This window comes from Bos mutus, chromosome 6 (genome assembly GCF_027580195.1).
Source record: "Bos mutus isolate GX-2022 chromosome 6, NWIPB_WYAK_1.1, whole genome shotgun sequence".
Classification (NCBI taxonomy): domain Eukaryota; kingdom Metazoa; phylum Chordata; class Mammalia; order Artiodactyla; family Bovidae; genus Bos; species Bos mutus.
In genome coordinates, this window is record NC_091622.1 from 111,545,921 (window position 1) to 111,568,994 (window position 23,074).

A 23,074-nucleotide genomic window follows, 5' to 3' on the forward strand; every position below is an offset into this window, starting at 1 on the left:
AAACAATGACTATCTGGCATATAGTGTGCCTTTGATATCTCTTGCTTGAATGACATAAGTGAAATAGACACATGCTTAGAAAAAGAAAGCCCAGACAAGTAGAAATCGCAAAACACTGAGATGAGGCAGTGGTTCAAGTTACAGGCAATAGCTTTGGGGTATCTTTTCCTGCACACCCAAAGTCCCGGCGTCTTCAGGAAGCCTTGGGAATTAAAGACAAAATAGCAAGAAGAACAACAGCTGTTGGCTAACTTCCTATGGCAGTTTTGAATGAAAGCTTTCGAGTTCAGCTTTTGCTCTGCAGACAGAAGTTATGAAGGGTTTTGAACCTTGGAATGGATCTGGATTTAAATATTTCCCAGCTTTAAATTTCCATGACTGCTTTTGGTAACAGCCCAGTAATGCTTAATTTTCTCTGTTAATACATGCATCAAATCACGGAGGAACTAAGAAGGAATTTTAATGGATCTGGTACGGGGTGAAAGCATGTGTTAGTTAGTGGGGAGAATGCACACATCTCTGTGTGCAAAAGGAGTCATTTGTATAATTTTTGAGACTTAATGAAAACCTCTCCAAAAACAAGGTCATATAAAAGCTATTGTCCTGAGTCTATAACCCTGTATAATGATCTAAATTCTGATAACCTATCATTCTACCAATCTCCCATTTTACCACGTTTATTTTTCTACGCCTACCTCTAGACAGTTCTAACCACCTCCCAAAGATGGTAACTGCTCCATTTCCAAGCCAAATATATGACCGGAATGCAAGTTCCAAGAGGGAAGACTTTTTACCTCTTGTTCCTTCTGTATCTCTAGGGCCCAGACTATTTCCTGGCACAGAGCAGGGACTCAATAAATATTTGTTGAATAAATAAATAAATGATGATAGCTATGAATTTAGCAAAAACAACACTCACTGAAAGTAACCAGAGGAAAGCAAGGGGGAGAAAGCCATGCCAAATAATAAAAAGGACAAAATGTTCTGCAAAGAAATGCCATTTTATTGCTTCTAAACATGCTCTTTAAAATCAATGGCTATCAAGTGCTACCAATTTACGTGATACTTAGAGATATTAATACTTGCATAGATCAGTAAGGCCACATTTATAATTATCATGTGGCATATATATCTAGAAGTGGCTTAAAGTACTGGAAATATTTTTTTAAGAGTTTAACACCCCAATCTAAAGAGTCTCTTGATGAAAATGAAAGAAAGTGAAAAAGTTAGCTTAAAATTCAACATTCAAAAAACTAAGATCATGGCATCCAGTCTCATCACTTCATGGCAAATAGATGGGGAAACAATGGAAACAGTGACAGACTTTATTTTTGGGGGGTGGCTCCAAAATCACTGCAGATGGTACCTGCAGCCATGAAATTAAAAGACACTTGCTGCTTGGAAGAAAAGCTATGGCCGATCTAGAAAGCATTTTAAAAAAGCAGAGACATTACTTTGCCAACAAAGGTCCATCAAGTCAAAGCTATGGTTTTTCAAGTAGTCATTTATGGATGTGAGAGGTGGACTATAAAGAAGGCTGAGTGCCAAAGAATTGATGCTTTTGAACTGTGGTGTTGGAGAAGACTCTTGAGAGTCCCTTGGACTGCAAGGAGATCCAACCAGTCCATCCTAAAGGAAATCAGCCCTGAATATTCATTGGAAGGACTGATGCTGAAGCTGAAACTCCAATATTTGGGCCACCTGATGTGAAGGACTGACTCATTTGAAAAGACCCTCATGCTGGGAAAGACTGAAGGCTGAAGGAGAAGGGGATGACAGAACATGAGATGATTGGATTGCATCACTGACTGGATGGACATGAGTTTGAGCAAGCTCTGGGAGCTGGTGATGGACAGGGAGACCTGGCATGCTGCAGTCCATGGGTTGCAAAGAGTTGGACATGACTGAGCGACTGAACTGAACCAAACACCCCAATCTCCTCTACCATGGCATACAGAAAGGCAAAATTGGAAATAGTGACAAAGTTTATTTTCTTGGGCTCCAAAATCACTGCAGTGGATGGTCACTTCAGCTATGAAATTAAAAGATGCTTGCTCCTTGGAAGGAAAGCTATGACAAACCTAGGCAGCATATTAAAAAGCAGAGACGTTACTTTGCCAACAAAAGTCCATATAGTCAAAGCTATGATCTTTCCAGTAGTCATGTGTGGATGTGAGAGTTGGACCATAAAGAAGGCTGAGTGCTGAAGAACTGATGCTTTTGAATGTGTTGAAGAAGACTCTTGAGAGTCCCTTGAACTGCAAGGAGATCAAACCAGTTAATCCTAAAGGAAATCAAACTTGAATATTTATTAGAAAGAATAATACTGAAGCTCCAATACTTTGGCCACCTGGTGCAAAGAGCTGACTCATTGGAAAAGACCCTTATGCTGGGTAAGATTGAAGGCAAGAGGAGAAGGAGATGGCAGAAGATGAGATGGTTAGATAGCTTCATTGACTCAATGGATATGAATCTGAGCAAACTCCAGGAGATAGCAGAGGACAGAGAGCCTGGTGTGATGTAGTCCATGGGGTCATAAAGAGATAGACATGATTTAGTGACTGAATGATAACAGTCTTCTCTACAGTTGCCAGACTTTCCTTTATTTTAAAGCAAACGGGTTTTAGTCTCGTGGAGAAAAGAACTTCACACTACATCAAATTAACAGGATCCTGAATTTGAGGTGTTTAAATAGATTATATTGCAGCTGGTAATGTGATGGTAGTAACGTAACTGTTGTTATCCAAACCCTTTCTGCCAGTTTTAGCTTCCCAAAAGTATCAGTCCTACTGCTATTAGAAAGCTGTTAATAGCTAACTAAATTTAAGTTCTTCTCAGGTGCTGGTCATTGGATTAAGTTTGTTTGTTTTAACTCTATTATTTCCTCTAATAGTCTCAATGACATTACATAGTAGTTACTACTATTATCTGAATGTTATACATAAAGGGGCCCAGGCTCAGAGAGGAATGAGTACCTAGAATGTCTGACCCCCAAATCGACCAATCAATAATATTAATCCATCTCATGCCGCCTCTTTTATTGTGTAGGAAGGTTATATGTCCCTCGAGTTTTTATTTAACTTTATGCACAAACAAACCTCCAAGCACACCCAGAATGGTGTCAGCCACATAACGGATGAATAGTCAAAGTTTTGCTAGATTGATGCCACTGTGTGAATAAACGGTATGATAGTATCAGAGCAGATCAGATCAGTCGCTCAGTCGTGTCCGACTCTCTGCGACCCCATGAACCGCAGCACGCCAGGCCTCCCTGTCTATCACCAACTCCCGGAGTTCACTCAGACTCACATCCATTGAGTCAGTGATACCATCCAGCCATCTCATCCTCTGGCATCCCCTTCTCCTCCTGCCCCCAATCCCTCCCAGCATCAGAGTCTTTTCCAATGAGTCAACTCTTCGCATGAGGTGGCCAAAGTACTGGAGTTTCAGCTTTAGCATCATTCCTTCCAAAGAAATCCCAGGGCTGATCTCCTTCAGAATGGACTGGTTGGATCTCCTTGCAGTGCAAGGGATTCTCAAGAGTCTTCTCCAACACCACAGTTCAAAAGCATCAATTCTTCGGCACTCAGCCTTCTTCACAGTCCAACTCTCACATCCATACATGACCACAGGAAAAACCATAGCCTTGACTAGACGAACCTTTAGTATAGTTGACTATTTTTTAAATATTAAAGAATCTATTTATTCAGAAAGCATCTCAAAGAGAATACAATAATATCTTTTGGAGATGGCACAAGTCTACAGGGATCTTAAAGATCACCTAGTCTAACCATTTGCCAAAAGTGTCTGGCCAAGTTCAATCGTCTTTAAAATCTTTCAGTGGCTCTCCCATTGTTTTCAAGGTGATGCTGTTGTTGTTCAGTCGCTAGATCATGTCCAACTCTTTGCAACTCCGTGGACTGTAGCATGCCAGGTTTTGTCCTTCACTATCTCCTGGACTTTGCTCAAATTCATGTCCACTGGGTGGGTGATGCTATCTAACCCTCTCATCCTCTGCTGCCTCCTTCTCCCTTCGCCTTCAATCTTACCCCACGTCAGGGTCTTTTCCAGTGAGTCGGCTCTTCACATTAAGGTGAAGTGCAGACTCTTTAATATGATTTCCAAGGGTCTTTCATGACGGGGTCCCTGCTTATCTCTTTGATCTTGTTTCTTACAAGTTCCCTGCACCCCCTGTTCCTCCTCATCCTCTCCTTCCTCCTCCTTGTCCCTACCATTCACACCCCCATCACAGAAAGATGCACAGTCTTGGCACTAACAGAATGTTTTCCTGCTCTTCTAAGTCTGACAACTCTCCCTTGCTTCTGCATTTTTAGCTCATGAGATTCCATCTGCCTGGAATGTCATTACCTTTCTCTGGCTAATTTCTTCCTAAAAACCACCTCCAGGACATTTGGAGAAGGCATCTCTTAGCAGTGCTTCTGCCATTTCTTCTGCTCTCCAGTAAGAGACCACAGCTCGCGTTGCACTGGACAGTTTCCTTGGTCCCCACCTGATCCTCTTTGAAGGCTGGAACTACAGCTGTTCTGATGCTCTGTCGCTGCAGGACCAGGGACAGAGCCAGCTGAATGAGCTCTTGGTGAATGAATGAGTTGGACCCAACAGCCAGGATTTCAATGCTTGCTGGGTTCTTGTCCATGGATACATCAGCGTATCAAGTGGGGAAAATGTAGAAGCAATTAAGTCTTTGTGCAGTATAGTCTTCTGACTTCTGGGAATGGTGTCCACCTGGGTCACAGTCTAAGCTGCCCTGAAAACTCACGGAGGCTTAACCACAGTCCCAAGACGACTCAGTTCTGTGGCTTCTCTGAGCCACAGGAAGCCAGTCTTGATGTGGGCATGCAGCTTCACCTGTGTTAGCATCTTCTGTTGTAAAGAATGGGCTTCCCAGGTGGCTCAGTGGTAAAGAATCCACTTGCCAATGCAAGAGATGTGGATTCGATCTCTGGGCTGGGAAGATCCCTTGGAGAAGGAAATGGCAACCTACTCCAGTATTCTTGCCTGGAGAATTCCATGGACAGAGGAGACTAGTGGGTTACAGTCCATGGGGTCACAAAAGTTGGACACAACTGAGCATGCACGCATGAATGAATGATTGTAAAGAATGTCCGAAAGCTTCTTAGGAAGGCACATCTCTCGGGCTCCCCACATCTACATGGGATCCTCATTCCCTTCTGCTTTGTCCCAGGATCACAGCATGGCCCAGTTGGAAGGGTCTGTGCAGACCGTCTCACTCAGCACCCTGATTCTGATGTAGGCTGATGTAGGCCAGGAGCTGGAATCCCTCAACATCGCATGATAGTGGGCAGGACCCTGCATATGTGTACCCAGGTTTTGTGCATTATCTTAAATTATTGACAGAACAGCTGTATGGGATGGTGTCTGTTATTAACCCATTTGTACAAATGAAGGCGGTAAGGCTTAAAGATGCTAAGTGGCTGGTCTAAAGTTCCACACCGGCTAGAACATCTAGTGCCCGGTCTCCATCCCCTACTCCAAACCACTGCCTTCCAATCAGAACACACATCAGTTACCGGACCACCCAGAGAATGCGAGATTTAAACCTCAGCAGCAATCTAAGCCCCTGGGTTTCATTTGCCCCGTCTCATTCTTTCTCTGTTTTGCATTATAACAGTGTCACTGAACTTCCTCTCAGTGCACTGCCTTGGGAGACATGTCACCGTAAAGCCTAAAGTATGAAGTTGGTCAGGAGTGACCAGCTTATGTTGACAGCTTTCAGAAGCCCTGATTTCAAAATCCTGCTTGCTCTGTGCCCCAATCCAGTACTTGGAACCAAGGCAGATTCTCAGGGAAAGATCAAGCAAGTAGAACTCGTACCCTTTTCCAGGGCACTCGGGGCAAAACTGCACTGGGTTGCAGATTATCACAAACATCTCTTCATGTACGAGCTGTGTGACCTTGGACAGGCTGCTTTCCCTCACTGGGCCAGTTTCCCCATCTATAAAATGGGAGTGGTAACAGCCCTCCTCTCGAGTGTAGTGAGTTTTCGATGAGGTATTTGGAAGACAGATCATCAGTGGAGGTCAGTTAACCACGTGTTTAACACACAGGAGCTTCAGTGCAAGACCTCTCCTGCCTCCTACTCTGAACAGATGCCTATACCTGGAAGAAAACACCGCAGAAAACAGATCCGCTTGGATGGCCGCAAAGGGAGAACCGGATTACAGACAGTACTCACCAAGAACAGCAAGGAGGCTGGGCACAGAGAGCTGAGTCTTAGCCTTGTTAAAGGCTGCTGCTGCTGTTTAAAGAGAGCTTCCCGGGTGGCGCTAGTGGTAAAGAACCCGCCTGCCAATGCAGGAGAACTAAGAGACACGAGTTCCATCCCTGGGTCGGGAAGATCCCCTGGAGGAGGGCATGGCAACCCACTCCAGTGTTCTTGCCTGGAGAACCCCATGGACAGAGGAGCCTTCCAGGCTACAGTCCATGGGTTTGCAAAGAGTTGGACACAACTGAGCCGCTGAGCACACGCTTTTTAAAGAAACTCTCCTGGGAGGCTCTCTGAAGAAAAAAAAACACCCACTCTCCTCAATGTCTCCCTCCCCGATGGCTGCGTATCTGTAGTCATGAGGGCTTCTTGGCAGCGAGACAAGCCCATGAGTCACGTTGAGAGCCCAGTGCCTAAAGGATTATTCCCCTCAGTGTCATGCCCACACCACCATAATTCCGTGTTCCATTTGCTACTTCATGTTTTTAAAGCTTCTGGAAAATAAATAATCATTGAGAGGTCTAGAAATGGATATGGATGTCATGGGTGCGGTTCCTATTACTAGGGCAATGTGCTTCTGTTCTCCTCCAGCCTAGTAGAATATGGGTGGTGAATGTTGAAAGTATTAGGCTCATCCATCCAGCCCATCCTTCCACACAAATGACTGCTCCACTAGGAGCTCCCTGGGACCTTCCTCTACCTTCTGGAAACAAGGGAAAAAAAACACAAAAACTAACATTCATCGTCATCATCATCACTACCGTTATCACTATCATGATTATTTTTAGCTGCTTCTTATTATTACACATCAAGTCATTTACCTTAATTATCTCCATTTGATTGATGGAGAAATCAGTACAGACTTCTGATGGAGAAAGATTAGATGAACTGTTCAAGGTCACACAGATACTAAGTGCCCAGGAGTTAGGATGCCCAGTGCAGTAGGCTGCTTCCCAGGTGGCTCAGACAGTGAAGAATCTGCCCACAGCACAGGAGACCCAGGTTTGATCCCTGGGTGGGGAAGATCCCCTGGAGAAGAGAATGGCAATCCACTCCAGTTTTCTTGCCGGAGAATCCCACAGAGGAGTCTGGTGGGGTCCCAAAGAGTCGTACATGACTGAGCAACTAACACACTTTTGCACAGGGTGCCTCCAAGGTGGCACCCAGCTGTCCTTGCCTTCTGGTATTCATACCTGTGGGCAATCCTCTTCCCTCTAGTGTGGGCTGGATTTAGTGGCTTGCTTCTGGCAATACACCAGACTGTGGCCGAGGGGACGGGACATCACTTCCGAGGTTAGGTGACTAAAGGACTGTGACTTTCATCATGGCTGGCCTGTATTGCCTGCTCACCCCGAGGAAGCCAGTTGCCAGGTGTGAGCTGCACTATGGGAGGATGTTTCTGGTTTGCAGACACCAAGGACATAAATCTGCTAGCAGTCATGAGAGTGAGCCTGGAAGCAAATTCCCCCCAGTTGAGTGCTGAGATGAATGCAGGCCCAGCTGACATCTGGATTCAAGCTTTGTGAGGAACACTGGTCCAGAGGCACCCAGCAAAGACACACGGGGATCCCTAAACTACAGAGACTGTGGGATAATAAATGTTCGCTCTTTCAACTGCTCTGTTTTGTGCTAATGGACTACACGTGTGCTACGTGCTAAGTCACTTTAATCTTGTCTGGCCCTTCATGATCCTATGGACCATAGCCCGCCAGGCTCCTCTGTCCATGGGATTCGCCAGGCAAGAATACTGGAGTGGGTTGCCATGCCCTCCTCCAACCCAGGGACTGAACCCACATCTCTTATGCCTCCTGCATTGATGGGTGGGTTCTTTACCATTAGCATCACCTTAGCAATGGCACCCTACTCCAGTACTCTTGCCTGGAAAATCCCATGGACAGAGGAGCCTGGTAGGCTGCAGTCCATGGGGTCGCTAGGAGTCAGACACGACTGAGTGACTTCACTTTCACTTTTCACTTTCATGCATTGAGAAGGAAATAGCAACCCACTCCAGTGTTCTTGCCTGGAGAATCCCAGGGACGGGGGAGCCTGGTGGGCTGCCGTCTATGGGGTCGCACAGAGTTGGACACGACTGAAGCGACTTAGCAGCAGCAGCAGCAGCAGCAAAAATCAAACTCTTACACCAACTTAGTTTGGTTGGAAAGGAAAGTGAAGTCCCTCAGTTGTGTCTGACTCTTTGCAACTGCAAGAGTACTGGAGTGGGCTGCAATTTCCTTCTCCAGGGGATCTTCCTGACCCAGGGATCCAACTCAGGTCTCCCACATTGAAGGCAGATGCTTTACCCTCTGAGCCACAAGGGAAGCTAGCTTGGTTGACCTCAAAGCTAAAGCGCTGGGCTCTTCCTCTGTGTCATTGTGTCCTTAGGACACCTGTCTTTGCGTTGTAATGTTGCAAGTCATTGCTCTGGGGACCTCATCCCAAGGATGACCCGCAATGGGGCAAAACACAAAAAGACTGGGAGTTGAGAAGGAGAAAAGAAAGAGTAGAGGGAAGTTGGTTAAGAAATCCCAAAGTCTGACCTTCTCATGCTCCACCATTGCTGGGCTCTAAGAAGGAGCCCAGATGTGCACAGTTCAAGAATTGAGATATGCTGAGTCTGCTGCTGCTGCTAAGTCACTTCAGTCGTGTCCGACTCTGAGCGACCCCATAGAAGGCAGCCCATCAGGCTCCCCCATCCCTGGGATTCTCCAGGCAAGAACACTGGAGTGGGTTGCCATTTCTTTCACTTTGGGGGCTAGATTGTAGACAGGGCATCATATACAGTTGTAGTATATGGGCACTGCTCAGAGGGGGAAAAAAGTGAAAATGATGTGTTAGTCACCCAGTCGTGTCCAACTTTTTTTTATCCCATAGACTGTAGCCTGCCAGGCTGCTCTGTCCATGGAATTCTCCAGACAAGAATACTGGAGTAGGCTGTCATTCCCTTCTCCAGGGGATCTTCCTGACCCAGGGATGGAACCGGGGTCTCCCACATTGCAGGCAGACTCTTTAGCATCTGAGCCACCAGGGAAACCCATAGGTACTACAGTCGGCAAGGGTGAACCGAAATTGGCTATATCCTCCTGAAGGGGATTACCTTCCAACTCATACGCGGGCTTCCATTGGCTGTGGTCATTACTTTGTCTTATTAATAACAAGTGGACTAGGACAGGACTTGTGGAACCTAGGAATAGCCCCAGGAAGCTGCATGGTGTCACTCAACAGGGCTTCTCCTGGTTTATTTTCCCTTTGTGTTAAAGTCTTTGTGAACATCCCAGGCAATGTCAAAGATGGTAATGATCTAACCAGAGGCAAGACAGAGGTAACTTTTGTTATTGGTGGTGGTGTTTCAGAAGCTTTACTTGATCTGAAGCTTCAAAGGGGGAAGTGGGTAGCATTCCTTTGGGGAGCCTGATAATAGGTGGGAGTCAACGAGAGAGACCCACTGAAAGTACTCGAGAGTGACAAAGGGGACCGCTTTCAGAGCTCCCTGCACAGTATGTCTTTCCAGCACCTGCAGACTCCACCTCCAGGGCCAGAGTCCTGACGACTCTGTCCTTCTAAGAAGAAGGTCATGCCTTGTTTCCTTCAGGGGCAGAGAGGATCCAGGTGCAGGAAATGTGTGAGGCGCTTCCTCTGGTGCACTGGCTTGGGGTGCAGGGCAAGTTGGGTTGTGCATTTGGACATAAGCCAGAGGAGGCAGGCCCATTGCAGGGTCTTAGGAAAACATGGGGGCAGTGGGTAGACACTGGAAGACTGAAAAGCGTTGGATATCTGCAGCTGCTGTTCAGTTGCTCAGTCGCGTCTGACTCTTTGAGACCCCATGGGCTGTAGCCTACCAGGCTCCTCTGTCCATGGGGCTCTCTAGGCAAGAATGCTGGAGCAGATTGCCATTCTCTTGTCCAGGGGATCTTCCCAACCTGGGGATTGAACTTATGTCTCCTGCGTTGCAAGCAGATTCCTTACTACTGAGCCACTTGGGCGCGCCTATATCCTCTGTCCAAGTTCTTTTCTCTACATCCTGAATCTATATTCAAGACCCACTTTGGCTCTCAGCCTTTAGGGGCTCTCACATAATGGACCTCACCGGACACATGGGACTCGAGGGGTCTCCATTTCACTGCCCGGGGGTGACCATTGACAGATGCCTTGTGACCTGAGCAACATCGCCTGCTTAGCAGCACTGCCAAGCATCCTCCCATGTTTCCTCAGGCCTCAGTTGTATACCCATGCTGCACCTCCCACCAGGACTGCTCCTCTTCCATCTCCCTTTTATCCTCCTCACAGTTATTTATCGTTCTGGCAAACTCCTACACATACTTCAAAACCCAATTCACAGACCATTTCTTGCAGGACATTTTTCCTGACATCTGGTGACCCACCCTCATCCCAGTATCCCAGGCTCTGTCAGAAGAGCCACTGTGTCCTCCCATAACAGCAGGTATTTCCTCTCACACAACATGCATTGTGCTGTATTATAAGGATCTGTATTTATGATCGCTCTTTCCTATTCACTGAGAATTATAGCTGAGAGCAGGCATTTCAGTATCCCAAATGCACACTCCAGGGGGTCAAAAATATTCTTTAAATGAATATATACATGTAACGGGAAAGCATGGGAGGAAGAGCAACCCCATGAAGAAGGTCTAAATGGTTTGTCCCTGAAATGTGCCCGCATGTAGAGGCATGGCGCTCTGCACTTTTTAATGAATTGCTCCTGAAACCGTGTACAAGCCCCCGTGTCCTTGTCTTTTGAAGTAATGTGCTGCCTCCAGAGTTAATAATTAGGAAATATGAAGATGGAGAAACAAAGAATCAGTGTTGGGCTGGGGAACTGGCAACAATTTAGACTACTTCTGCCACGCAGCAGAATCACTGGACTCCCGGTTTCCTGAAGGACACAGATAAAGGCCGGACACACATCCCTAAGTTGGTTTTACAGAATGCAGACCCCTCCCGAAGAAAACTGTTGACCACAGGAACACAGACTGACTGGTTAAAACTAGAAGGTTAGTGATGCTTGAAATTCCACCTTGATGTCAACCAATCAGAGAACTGTCCACAAGCCGATTCCACCCTGCTCTCTCAACACTATAACACTCCTCACTACAGCCTTTGGGGTGGGTCACACAGTCTTAATGGCATTAGCCCACTGTGGTCTCCTTTGCCTGGCAAAGCGATAGAAGCTACTCTTTTCCACTTCATCCAAAACTCTGTCTCCATGTTTCTATTTGGAACCTGGTGAACAGAGGCTGAGTTTCAACATCTCTATACATTCCACTGAAGGTTCAGAGAACTGGGGTCTGAGGACTGGCCTGGTCACCCAGGCCCTGCAGACAGGAGGCCCAAGCAACCGATGTGAAATGAACACGTGCCAGTGATTTACTATTTGGATAATGTCCCTTCGCTGTGGTCTGTGCATGTATCACTGAAGAAACACACCTTGGTCCCCAGGTGGGTCATAAAAGCCCAGGGTAGCTTAGAAAGGTTCCTAAACTGGCCAAAAAGTCCCCGAGCTTTGGGTTAAACACAAGGAAAGGAAGAGGAGGCTCTGTTCACAGTGTTTGGGGTTTAGTGAAATTGGACGATACGGCTTGCCTGGCACCCTCTCCAACTTCTAAACCCTCGTAAACTTCACAAGAATCAGAAACAGACGGTTGCATTCCTCTGATTCAAGTCATCAAAATATTGTATTGTAAGGATTATGTGAATTCCAGAGAACCTTAAAGAAAAGCATTTCTTTATCTCATGCCCCCAAAACTCCAAATAGGATCCTTACAGCAGGGGAGAGTGTTATCTGACTTAGAATGTCTCGGGGCGGTTCGCCACGGCTTTAGCGACAATGGGAGCCCTGGCCCAAAGTAATTGATTCTGACTCAAATTAACAGCCAGCGAATTTGGTTCAGATTGATTTGCCAAGCTCCATCTTCCTAATAATCATAGGAAGAGAAAAATAACTTCAGGGGAGGCCTTTCTCAACTTTCTCGCTTGACAAAATTCTACACATCCTGCAATGAGTCAATCCTTTTTTACCCTCTCCCCCAACATCAGGGGAAAAAAAAAAAAAACCCTCTCTCAAATGTGGCTGCTCATGTTCCCATCCTTTCAAATGGCCATCACATGGAGCGCGAATAAATGTCAGCTCGTGGACTTCATTCAGAGGCTTGTAGGCAGTGCCTGGGTAAGGCTGAGAAAAGGTTCTGGAGCTAATGTAGGATGTCATGTGCTAGCTTTAGTTGAGAGCATGAGACTGACTTGTGATGTTCGCTCTGGATGCAGGTGGATGGAGTGATGGGAAGCTTGCCGTGAATGTACTGGTTAGTGCTGCAACGCAGTCATGCCCTGAAATGGTACCGAAAACACGTGGGAATATTTGTATCTGCATCAGCCACGCTTTCCAGCTCTTGTGTTGGAGGAGAAGGAAGGTGGGACGAGAAGCCATTCTTTTAGAGACACGTGCCCTTGCCCAGAACACAACGACGACGTGTTCTGTGTGCCAACAATGTGGCTTTTAAAAGAGTAAAACCAAAGTCTGCATTTGCATAAAGCTTGATAAAAAATAAAGGACAGAAAAGGTATGGATGTAACAGAAGCAGAAGATATTAAGAAGAGGTGGCAAAAATACACAGGAGAACTATACAAAAAAGGTCTTCATGACCCAGATAATCACGATGGTGTGATCACTCACCTAGAGCCTGACATCCTGGAATGTGAAGTCAAGTGGGCCTTAGGAAGCATCACTATGAACAAAGCTAGTGGACGTGATGGAATTCTAGCTGAGCTATTTCAAATCCTAAAAGATGATGCTGTGAGAGTGCTGCACTCAATATGCCAGCAAATTTGGAAAACTCAGCAGTGGCCACAGGACTGGAAAAGGTCAGTTTTCATTCCAACCCCCCAAAAAGGCAATGCTAAAGAATGTTCAAACTACCGCACAATTGCAGTCATCTCACACACTAGCATGGAGAACGCAATGGCACACCCACGCCGGTACTCTTGCCTGAAAAATCCCATGGGCGGAAGAGCCTGGTAGGCTGAAATCCATGGGGTCACTGAGAGTCAGACACAACTGAGCAACTTCACTTTCACTTTTCACTTTCATGCATTGGAGAAGGAAATGGCAACCCACTCCACTGTTCTTGCCTGGAGGATCCCAGGGACAGTGGAGCCTGGTGGGCCACTGTCTATGGGGTCACAGAGAGTCAGACATGAATGAAGCAACTTAGCAGCAGCAGCACACACTAACAAAGTAATGCTCAAAATTCTCCAAGCCAGGCTTCAGCAGTATGTGAACTGTGAACTTCCAGATGGTCAAACTGGATTTAGAAAAGGCAGAGGAGCCAGAGATCAAATTGCCAACATCCGCTGGATCATCGAAAAAGCAAGAGACTTTCAGAAAACATCTACTTCTGCTTCACTGATTACACTAAAGCCTTTGACTGTATGGATCACAGTAAACTGTGGAAAATTCTTTAAGAGATGGGAATACCAGACCACCTTACCTGCCTCCTGAGAAATCTGTATGTAGGTCAAGGAGCAACAGTTAGAACTGGACATGAAACAACAGATGGTTCCAAATTGGGAAAGGAATAGGTCAAGGCTGTATATTGTCACCCTGCTTATTTAACTTACATGCAGAGTACATCTTGTGAATTGCCAGGCTGGATGAAGCACAAGCTGTAATCAGGATTGCTGGGAGAAATATCATTAATCTCAGATATGCAGATGACACCACCCTTATGGCAGAAAGTGAAGAAGAACTAAAGATCCTCTTGAAGAGTTGACTCATTGGAAAAGACTCTGATGCTGGGAGGGATTGGGGTCAGGAGGAGAAGGAGATGACAGGATGAGATGGCTGGACGGCATCACAGACTCGATGGACATGAGTTTGAGTGAACTCCGGGAATTAGTGATAGACAGGGAGGCCTGGTGTGCTGCGATTCATGGGGTCGCAAAGAGTCGGACACGACTGAGCGACTGAACTGATGAAAGTGAAAGAGGAGAGTGAAAAAGTCAGCTTAAAACTTAACATTCAAAAAACTAAGATCATGGCATCTGGTCTCATCACTTCATGACAAATAGAAGGGGAAACAATGGAGACAGTGATAGAGTTTCTTTTCTTGGACTCCAAAATCACTGCAGATGGTGACTGCAGTCATGAAATGAAAAGATGCTTGCTTCTTGAAAGAAATGCTATGACCAACCTACACAGCATATTAAAAAGCAGAGATATTACTTTGCTGACAAAGTTCCATCTAGTCAAAGCTATGGTTTTTCCAGTAGTCATGTATGGATGTGAGAGTTGGACCGTAAGAAGGCTGAGCACCAAAGAATTGATGCTTTTGAACTGTGGTGTTGGAGAAGACTCTTGAGAGTCCCTTGGAGATCAAGGAGATCCAACCAGTCCATCTTAAAGGAAATCAGTTCTGAAGATTCATTGGAAGGACTGATGCTGAAGCTGAAGCTCCAATACTTTGTCCACCTGATGTGAAGAGCCAATTCATTGGAGAAGATTCTGATGATGGGAAAGATTGAAGGCTGGAGAAGAAGGGGATGACAGAGGATGAGATGGTTGGATGGCATCACTGACTGGATGGACATGAGTTTTAGCAAGCTCTGGGAGTTGGTGATGGACAGGGAAGCCTGGCGTGCTGCAGTCCATGGGTTTGCCAAGAGCCAGACACGACTGAGCGACTGAATGGACTGACTGAATGATAAAAACCTATTTCTGTATAGTCAGCAGAAGCACAGTTATCACACAGGCACACACTCCACTTGGCGTGCCCAGCCCCTTCAGCTTGCTGTGCCGAGACTGTTTGGGCATCTCCATTTTCTGCCAGGTTACACCCATCCTTGCCAGCATCAGCTTTCCCCCTTTTCCCTTCGGGTAACTTCTCTTCCTTCTTTGCAGGGACCGTTTTAGAATTAAATGTTCATGTCCTGCTTAAAATACCATGATTGTTTATGAAAAGTAACTGTAATAAAGCTGGATACAATTAAAAGAAAAAAAGAAATTCTGCCTTGTCTTTGCTGTATTATCGCCTGACTCTGCTCTGCTCATTCAACTTTGTAGCAACACTTCTGTTTTAATTGTTGTTCCTACTCTCCCATCAATTAGAAAACCAAGAAAGCCTTTCGGAAATGTGTTTTCCAAAAGGAAATATGATTTCAAATCTGGGCTTACGGGTTCTGGTATGAGTGAAATTCAAGAGCCTTGCTGCATGGGATTTATCATTCCCATATATGGGATTCTGATTATCATTTGTCATGTCTTCACTTCGCAGATATGTTCCAGATAAACAGATGCTCTTACTAAGAAGTGGCTCCTTAAGACTGGAAGAAGCATGAAGGTGCTTAGTCATCCAGAACTTTTGCAGGGTTGAGGGTTGTTTTATATAGGAGCAGACGTATCATAAAAAGCCATTATGAATTACTAAAGTTCCCATTGACTTACACTGAGGGTGAAATCCTGAACATCACGAGCATGTTATTCCCATTTCACAGATGAGAATACTGAGTCTCAGGGAGTGTTTAGGATCATACTAGCATATCAAAGACAGAGCTGAGATTCCAGTCTGCCTGGGTCCACAGCAATGTAGACAATCCTCTGTCATTACCTGCTGCCCCAGCCATCCTGCATTTGCTTCTTTTCTCCCAAAGTTACCAGATCAGAGAAATTGCAAGTGGAGAGACACAGAGATCATGCTTAGCAGCCAAGAGGCCCATGGTAGCCAGCCCATGGGAGAGACTGTGGCCAGCCCACCAGTGTTACGTTTCTGGTGGGGCTCTGATTATTTAGGGGATAAGCTGATCCCTGGACAATGCTGCTGCTGCTAAGTCACTTCAGTCGTATCTGACTCTGTGCGACCCCACAGATGGCAGCCCACCAGGCTCCGCTGTCCCTGGGATTCTCTAGGCAAGAATACTGGAGTGGGTTGCCATTTCCTTCTCCAATGCATGAAAGTGACAAGTCAAAGTGAAGTCTCTCAGTCGTGTCCAACTCTTAACGACCCCATGGACTGCAGCCCACCAGGCCTCCTCCGTCCATGGGATTTTCCAGGCAAGAGTACTGGAGTGGGGTGCCACTGCCTTCTCCATCCCTGGACAATAAGATGCTGTAATTCATCTGATGATGCTTCCTGCTGTATGACAACTTCTATTTGTGTATTTTGTTTTCAACTCTGCATCTTTATTCTTGGAGATTAATAAGATGAATCACTTTATTACAGCAAATCCTCTTACATTTTGACAAGGGGAGTGCAGAGTGGGGGTGGGGGGAAGCGGACAAGAGCGGGAGTTTGAATTGGGGAGAAGCCTAGACCCTACAGTGATTTTAGAGAGAGATGACATTTTTCTTTAATTAATTTATAAATTATCTGCCAGCTCAAACAAGAACAAAAGGCTCTCAAGTAGCTTGGAGTATTACAGCTCATATATGTCAAAGCGGTTTAAACAGGATTTGCACAAAGGAGAGTGGAGAAGCCTTTTAGAAGGAAAAGCGATGTAATTGCACTAAGAATTTAGGAAGCACTATCTCGCTGCAGTCAAGTTTATTCTGCAGTTTGCACTCCCCTGATAACAAAGAATTTCCAGATAGAAGTCCGGTTGGATCTGCTTTAATTGAAATCAGAAACCCCCAACTGATTACCAGCAGTTTGGGTGCTGAGATTCCTCAAAACCACTTTGCTCTGGGATAAACGAAAGTGCCTTCTGCTTGTTGCTGTAAATCACTGGGTTTAGAAACACTTCCAGCCCAGCCGAGGCCAGGTAAAATATTCCCAGACTCTACATTGGTGGAGCTTAAATGAAGGAAGTTTCAGTCACAAACCTGAGTTGTTTCTCAACCTCACATAAGGAATCCCAGTTCTCTGTGAGAAAGATCTGAATGCTCCATGGAAATTCTTTCCTGAGTAATTCCTTTTCAGCATCCCCTGCCATTACAGAGAGGAAGTTTGTTTGTTTGTTTGTTTCCATTAAATTTTTTTTTTAACTTTTTATTTTGTACTGGGACATAGCTGGTAAACAAACAATGTTGTGGTAATTTCAGGGGAACAGCAAAGGGACTCAACTACACGTACACATGTATCCATTCTCCCCCAAACTCGCCTCCCATCCAGGCTGCCACATGACACTGAGCAGAGTCCCCTGTGCTATTCAGCAGGTCCTTGTTGGTTATCTTTTTTAAACATAGTGATGTGTACATGTCCATCCCAAACTCCCTAAGTTTCCTCCATCCTTTCCCCTGGCAACTGTAAGTTCATTCTCTAAGACCAAGTCAGAGAGGATGGGTTTTGATTGACAAAGGCTGCCATATCTTGCTTTTAAGCAAAGATGTAGATCACTCTACAAAGTTAACTACACCTTATTCTTTAATCTCACAAATATGTATGGAGTGCCCCCTCTGAGTCAGATGCAGGGCTGGTTACATGATCAACCAGTGTTCCCCATCTACCCTCATGGAGTAGAAATCTACAGGACAATGAGCAGGTGATGACACTCATGAGTGTAGAGTCACAGTTTGTTATAAAAATTACCGGGGGAAGCCTGGACCCTCACTGGGAGAATAATGATGAGATTTCAGGAAGACGGGAGTGTTGGGGGACTTCCCTGTGGTCCGGTGGTGAAGATTCCACCTTCCAATGCAGGAGGCTCAGGTTCAACACCTGGTCAGGGGACTAAGATCCCACATGCCCTGCAGTGCAGTCAACGAGTTAAAAAAGAAAAGAAAAAGATGGGGGTGCTGGACAAGCCTCCTGTCTGGGAATAAGATGGCAGGAACAACAGCATGAGGATGAATTATTCTTCCACATCTTAGCTGTTCAGCCCTCCTCTTCCATTTGCCTACTGAGAGCCAGCCAAGATGCAGCAAGCACGGCAGACGCTTGAGGTGAAAGTTGAACAAGACCTGCCCTCCATCAAAGGAGAGGGGCCGGGCATTTTATACTCTGCAGCCAGGTGCCAGGGTTGAAATCAGGACTCTGTTATGTGCCAGCCTGGACACCTTGGGTGAGTGACTTCACCAATCCCTGCTTCTTTTCCTCTTTTTAAAAGAATGTTATGGCACTCACCCCATGGGGTCATAGGATTATAAGGATGAAATGAATGAATATACATAAAAGGCTTGGAAACAGTCCTTGGCGTTTATGAAAGGTTTTGTGTCTGCAGACATACATGGAGTTTGCAGACTCTTTGGAAAAGACTCTGATGCTGGGAGAGATTGAAGGCAGGAGCAGAAGGGGGCGACAGAGGATGAGATGGTTGGATGATATCACTGACTGGATGGACATGAGTTTGAGCAAGCTCATAAAGATAGTGGAGGACAAGGAATCCTCGTGTGCTGCAGTTCATGGGATCGCAAAGAGTTGGACACGACTGAGCGACTGAACAACAAGGGTGGGGGAGGTATGTGGGGATGTGGATGATTACATAAATCATTCACTGAGGGAAAAGGCTTTATAAGTGAAGCATCATCCAAGTGCAAAGAAGGGAACAGTGGATTTTGCTAGAAAACATGTCTAAAAAGGCTCAGTGTTGCAGGAAAGAAACCCATTATGCCACGCATGCAAAGAGAGCTCTGTTCTTTGGTTTACCATCTTCTGGCTTCGTTTTCTTCATCTGTGTGATGGGTGTCATGACCTCTTCGGAGGCTGTAGCTGAAGCATGTCATCAGAGTGAGGTTCCCTATGCAGCTGCACGAGGTGTCTGGACGAATCGCTCCACAGATCTTTGTTGGAGGATCACACAAGAAGGGGAGGAAGCCACCTCGCCCAGCTCTGCTAGAGCCAGCTCTGGCTTGCTCAGAGCTCAGGGAGTACCTGAGAAGGACGGGGTCCTGTTTTAAACAAAACTTAAAGAACTTCCTGAATGAAAAGGAAGTGGGTGCAACTTTAATGATAGCCAACAGGGCAGCCTTTCCTTTTGTTTCTTTTTTGTGACTTTAAAAGAATTCCAGATACATTTGGATATTTTTGTTTGAAATGTAGGTGATTTACAATGTTGTGTTAGTTTCAGATGTACAACAAAGAGATTCAGCTGTATATATATGTGAATGTGTATATATATTTGCTCAGTCGTCAAGTCGTGTCTGACTATATATATATATATATATTCTTATATTCTGGGCTTCCCTGAAGGCTCAGATGGCAAAGAATCTGCCTACAATGCAGGAAACCCAAGTTTGATCCCTGGGTCAGGAAGATCCTCTGGAGGAAGTCATGGCAACCCACCCCAGTATTCTTGCCTGGAGAATTCCATAAACAGAGGAGCTTGGTGGGCTACAGTCCATGAGCTCACAAAGAGTTGGACACAACTAATACTTTCTTATGTTCTAATACACTCACACATGCATCACATGTATGCACACACACACACATATCCTTTTAAGATTCTTTTCTATTATAGGTTATTACAGAATATTGAGTAGAATTCCCTGTGCTATACAGTAGGTCCTTGTTGGTTATCTACTTTATATATAGTAGTGTACATGTGTAAATCCCAGACTCCTAATTTATCTCCCGCTTTCCTCTTTGGGAACCATAAGCGTGTTTTCTATGTCTGTGAGTCTGGTTTGTAAATAAATTCATATAAGTGATATCATATGGTATTTGTCTTTCCTTGATTTTCAAATTAACTTTCATTGTTTCTGTGTTTTGTGAAGCCCATGCACACTGCACTTTGAAAGTTTGCATGTTCCTTCATCTATCTGGCAACATTAATCCGCTGAGCTCCTTCTGTGGCCAAGCACCGCGCTGGGCATCAGAGCACAGAGGCAGGCATTTTACACTTTCTGCACGCAAGCCCATTATTTGATGCTCCACACACGTAAGGGAAGACTGTTTCAAGAAGACAAGAATGTGTGCTCTGTGATAGAAGCCAGCACAGGATTTTATGGGAGCAAAGAGACAATCTCCTATTTGGAATTTGTAAGATGACTATTTAAATGCCTTATTCCCTTGTGATGCAAAAGACAGTAGTAAGCTCAAGCTTGGATTCTTCAACTTTGGAATGTTTCAGAGAAGAGTTTGAGAAAAACTTGAAAAAGTTTGCAGAAGGAGGAAAAGAGACTAAAGAAGAATTATAATCCTCACTTAGTTTCACAGTTCTCACCCTGAATAATTCCACGCAGAATTAGTTCTAGGAAAAGGTTTCTAACATTGTCTGGCAAAACAAACCAAAGAAAAATAACAACAACACGAACCACCTCCCAAATTTCTGTTGCCATGTGAAATAGTTTAGAGGTTAAAAAGTTAATTGTGCTAAATTGGGCTAAATAGAAATTTGGCGTAGGCATGCCTTGGCTTCAGAGAGAACTATAAGACAAAACTCAAGGGGAAGTGTAACATTCTAAATACAACCCTGGCAAAACAAAGCTTTTAATGAGAACAAGACAGCTATTATGATGAAAAAAAAAAGAAATATACAGAAAGTTTGAACCAAATAATTTTTTTTCAAATATTGAATTTAGCTTACATTTTACATTAAATTCATCCTTTCAATTAATATGTAGCTGGAGACTCAGAGGAAGTAGCACAGAAAGCACACAGAAAGGTGTTTTCAAGGCACACACAGTCTGTTAAAATACTGTAGACATAAAGATGACTAAAGTATCCATTATCCATCCATCTCCAAAGGACGTTACAGTCGCCTCACTTTGTATAGTTAGTTAAACCTCTAATTTTTATCTATGTATCTACCTGTATAATCATTAATATACTGAGTCTCAGGAGTGTTTAGGATCATACTAGCATATCAAAGACAGAGCTGAGATTCCAGTCTGCCTGGGTCCACAGCAATGTAGACAATCCTCTGTCATTACCTGCTGCCCCAGCCATCCTGCATTTGCTTCTTTTCTCCCAAAGTTACCAGATCAGAGAAATTGCAAGTGGAGAGACACAGAGATCATGCTTAGCAGCCAAGAGGCCCATGGTAGCCAGCCCATGGGAGAGACTGTGGCCAGCCCACCAGTGTTACGTTTCTGGTGGGGCTCTGATTATTTAGGGGATAAGCTGATCCCTGGACAATGCTGCTGCTGCTAAGTCACTTCAGTCGTATCTGACTCTGTGCGACCCCACAGATGGCAGCCCACCAGGCTCCGCTGTCCCTGGGATTCTCTAGGCAAGAATACTGGAGTGGGTTGCCATTTCCTTCTCCAATGCATGAAAGTGACAAGTCAAAGTGAAGTCTCTCAGTCGTGTCCAACTCTTAACGACCCCATGGACTGCAGCCCACCAGGCCTCCTCCGTCCATGGGATTTTCCAGGCAAGAGTACTGGAGTGGGGTGCCACTGCCTTCTCCATCCCTGGACAATAAGATGCTGTAATTCATCTGATGATGCTTCCTGCTGTATGACAACTTCTATTTGTGTATTTTGTTTTCAACTCTGCATCTTTATTCTTGGAGATTAATAAGATGAATCACTTTATTACAGCAAATCCTCTTACATTTTGACAAGGGGAGTGCAGAGTGGGGGTGGGGGGAAGCGGACAAGAGCGGGAGTTTGAATTGGGGAGAAGCCTAGACCCTACAGTGATTTTAGAGAGAGATGACATTTTTCTTTAATTAATTTATAAATTATCTGCCAGCTCAAACAAGAACAAAAGGCTCTCAAGTAGCTTGGAGTATTACAGCTCATATATGTCAAAGCGGTTTAAACAGGATTTGCACAAAGGAGAGTGGAGAAGCCTTTTAGAAGGAAAAGCGATGTAATTGCACTAAGAATTTAGGAAGCACTATCTCGCTGCAGTCAAGTTTATTCTGCAGTTTGCACTCCCTGATAACAAAGAATTTCCAGATAGAAGTCCGGTTGGATCTGCTTTAATTGAAATCAGAAACCCCCAACTGATTACCAGCAGTTTGGGTGCTGAGATTCCTCAAAACCACTTTGCTCTGGGATAAACGAAAGTGCCTTCTGCTTGTTGCTGTAAATCACTGGGTTTAGAAACACTTCCGCAGCCCAGCCGAGGCCAGGTAAAATATTCCCAGACTCTACATTGGTGGAGCTTAAATGAAGGAAGTTTCAGTCACAAAACCTGAGTTGTTTCTCAACCTCACATAAGGAATCCCAGTTCTCTGTGAGAAAGATCTGAATGCTCCATGGAAATTCTTTCCTGAGTAATTCCTTTTTCAGCATCCCCTGCCATTACAGAGAGGAAGTTTGTTTGTTTGTTTGTTTCCATTAAATTTTTTTTTAACTTTTTATTTTGTACTGGGACATAGCTGGTAAACAAACAATGTTGTGGTAATTTCAGGGGAACAGCAAAGGGACTCAACTACACGTACACATGTATCCATTCTCCCCCAAACTCGCCTCCCATCCAGGCTGCCACATGACACTGAGCAGAGTCCCCTGTGCTATTCAGCAGGTCCTTGTTGGTTATCTTTTTTAAACATAGTGATGTGTACATGTCCATCCCAAACTCCCTAAGTTTCCTCCATCCTTTCCCCTGGCAACTGTAAGTTCATTCTCTAAGACCAAGTCAGAGAGGATGGGTTTTGATTGACAAAGGCTGCCATATCTTGCTTTTAAGCAAAGATGTAGATCACTCTACAAAGTTAACTACACCTTATTCTTTAATCTCACAAATATGTATGGAGTGCCCCCTCTGAGTCAGATGCAGGGCTGGTTACATGATCAACCAGTGTTCCCCATCTACCCTCATGGAGTAGAAATCTACAGGACAATGAGCAGGTGATGACACTCATGAGTGTAGAGTCACAGTTTGTTATAAAAATTACCGGGGGAAGCCTGGACCCTCACTGGGAGAATAATGATGAGATTTCAGGAAGACGGGAGTGTTGGGGGACTTCCCTGTGGTCCGGTGGTGAAGATTC

General features: G+C 45.0%; 1 protein-coding gene across 8 annotated transcripts in view; it reads right to left on the bottom strand.

The window, feature by feature from the left end:
• Positions 1-23,074, bottom strand: part of LDB2 (LIM domain binding 2) — a 460,040-nt gene that overhangs the window by 107,757 nt on the left and 329,209 nt on the right. The window lies entirely within an intron of this gene.